This window comes from Tupaia chinensis, unplaced genomic scaffold (assembly GCF_000334495.1).
Source record: "Tupaia chinensis unplaced genomic scaffold, TupChi_1.0 Scaffold143976_1, whole genome shotgun sequence".
Taxonomy (NCBI): domain Eukaryota; kingdom Metazoa; phylum Chordata; class Mammalia; order Scandentia; family Tupaiidae; genus Tupaia; species Tupaia belangeri.
This window is the reverse complement of record NW_006203827.1, coordinates 504,328-507,039: the sequence shown is the minus strand read 5'-3', so window position 1 is coordinate 507,039 and position 2,712 is coordinate 504,328.

The window sequence follows — 2,712 nt, the reverse complement described above, 5'->3', positions numbered from 1 at the left end:
TGAAGAGGAGTTATTCTTTTCCCTTGGAGAAGAGGTATTTTCTTGCTTTCCCATATTTCTTGTGACCCTGCAGTGATTTCTAGTCATCTGATGGATGATGTGTTTCTTCCTAATTCTTGAAGTTCAATCTGAATGTTCAGGAGCATGCAGGAGGAGATCATCTGAAATTTCTTTGCTGTTTCGTTTTTATCCCTTTGTGGAACAGATTCAGTGGGTATTGAGGAATATGTTAACCCTAATAGTATTTGGTTTTTTGGCTATATGGTTCCCTTAGATCTGTCTAGACACTCAGCAAATAGAGATTAAGCAGCAAAGTGATGAGATAAATGAAAAAATAAGGAGAGAGAGAGAAAGAAAGAAAAAAATGAGAAAAAGAAGAAAAAAGAAAAAAGAAAAACAACCAAAAATTTATCTTTTTAAAAAAAGCAAAAAATAAAAACTGCACAGCACATGAGCCCGCCACAGGAAGTGACTAGTTCTCAGCAGCAATGAAGGAGTCTTCTTCTGAAGGCCTGCGCCTTGCCTCACATTGAGGGGAGGAGAAAAGGGGATTATTAGCACGATAAAGGAAGATCTGAAAGCCAAGAGAAACTTTACCTTAAAAAATGTAGGAAGTCAAGTGAATACTTTATCTGAAAAAATTTTAAAAAGGAAAAGTTACAAAAAAATGAGAAGACAGAGAGAGGCAGAGAGAGACAGAGAGAAGGATAGAGGGGCTCCCTACCACTCAAGACTGGGGGCTGGAGGCTGAATTATCAGTAGAAAATCTTCATTTCTCTTATTCCCTGAAATCTATATAATTTTAAAAAGTAAGTAAGTAACTGCAGATTGAATGTTGATTCCTTATGGGGTTATGAATTTATTTTAGAACTGCATAGTCATAATAATAGTGCACATTATGAATGTACTAAGTATCACTGAATTATACACTTTAAAATTGTTAAAATGTAAAAAAAAAAAAAAAGGTAACTAGTAACCTTACATTTGTGAAAGTTCTCAAAATAATCACAGATATTGCATTCCGTGACTATGTCCCATGTAACTGGATTGTTTGGGATAGATGGGTCCTTAAATATCATTAACTCCTTGGGGCCAGCAGGCACTGGACTCCCACATGGCTGAGCACATTTTGAGTCCCAGATCTGGTGGCTTGCTTTCTCACTTTTCCTTTGTCTTTCATACATTTGTGAAAGTTCTCAAAATAATCACAGATATTGCATTCCGTGACTATGTCCCATGTAACTGGATTGTTTGGGATAGATGGGTCCTTAAATATCATTAACTCCTTGGGGCCAGCAGGCACTGGACTCCCACATGGCTGAGCACATTTTGAGTCCCAGATCTGGTGGCTTGCTTTCTCACTTTTCCTTTGTCTGTCATTTTCTGATCACATTTAAAAATAATAATAAATAAATAAATAATTCATTAAGAAAAAGGATCATTAATTCCCCTTCACATGCATGCTCATCTTACTGAAGGAGAAACTGAGGCCCAGAAAGGAGCGAGTTCCTGGGGTCGTATGCAAATTTGTGGATATTTTGTATGATTTCAGTCTTTTCTAGTTTATTGAGACTTGTTTTGTGGCCTAGTATATGGTTTGTTTTAGAGAATGTTTCTTGTGTATGTAGGAAGAATGTGTATTCTGCTGTTTGGGGTCTGAGGTTCTCTGTATGTCTGTTAAGTCTTCTCTTTCCTTATTGATATTCTGTTTAGTTGTTCTGTTATTGAAAATGGTATCAAAGCCACCACCTGTATTCATAAAATTTTTCCCTTCAATTCTGTCAGTTTTTGCTTCATATATTTTGGGACTCTAGTTGTTATTTCATAAATGTTTATCATGTTTATGTCTTTTTGATTAATTTACTCTTTTATCAATGCACAGTGTTCTTTTACTGGTTTTTCAAGAGTTCATTATTGTTTTGGGCCAGTCAGATCCTCCAATTTGAGGAGGCATATATACAGATGTGCTGCTGGCATGTGGTAAATAGCTAGTGGAAAAGGGGGCTACTTGATCTTTAATTCTATGGGAAGTCAGAAGCATTTTTTTGTTGGCAGCTCTGATACCAGTACAAACTGTAGTCATTGGCTCCCTATTTTAAAAAAGATTTTAATAGTTCTATTGTAAATGAGTCAGTGGATTTAGTGAAGGAATGCCAGCTCTTTACTGAGGACTTTGTGAAAATCTCCCTCTACACACAGATGGCAATTGAAATCTAATTTACTCCACACTCAAGGACAAATCTTAAGTCTACAGTATCGCTAATCAAAATTCTATGTTGTTCCACTTACTGTTAGTATTGCACTGTAACACACTAGCATGAGACTAAATATTTTAAGTTAGTCAGTAGGGTTATATTAATAGAAGTAATAATAATATTTTCATGGGAAAAGTATAGAAATTAAATAAAGGCTAGAAGCCAGCAGATGGTGTAGTGGTTACTTCGCTGGACTCCCATATGGCCAACTGAGGTTCGAGTCCTGCCCAGTGACTTGAAAATCACTCTGGGCATGTGTGTGTGCATGCTCAAGATCCCAGGAGATGAATGGAGGAAAAGCGATTACAGTGTGGCCATCCTCTCCGAGAGGGGGAGGGATTGATTTTTCACTTTCTTTCTCACTATCTCTATCGCTCTTTCTCTCTGGTGAGCACATGCACCCTATGACAAAAATCTCTTTAAAATTTTTTTTAAAATAAATCCTATACTTTATTTC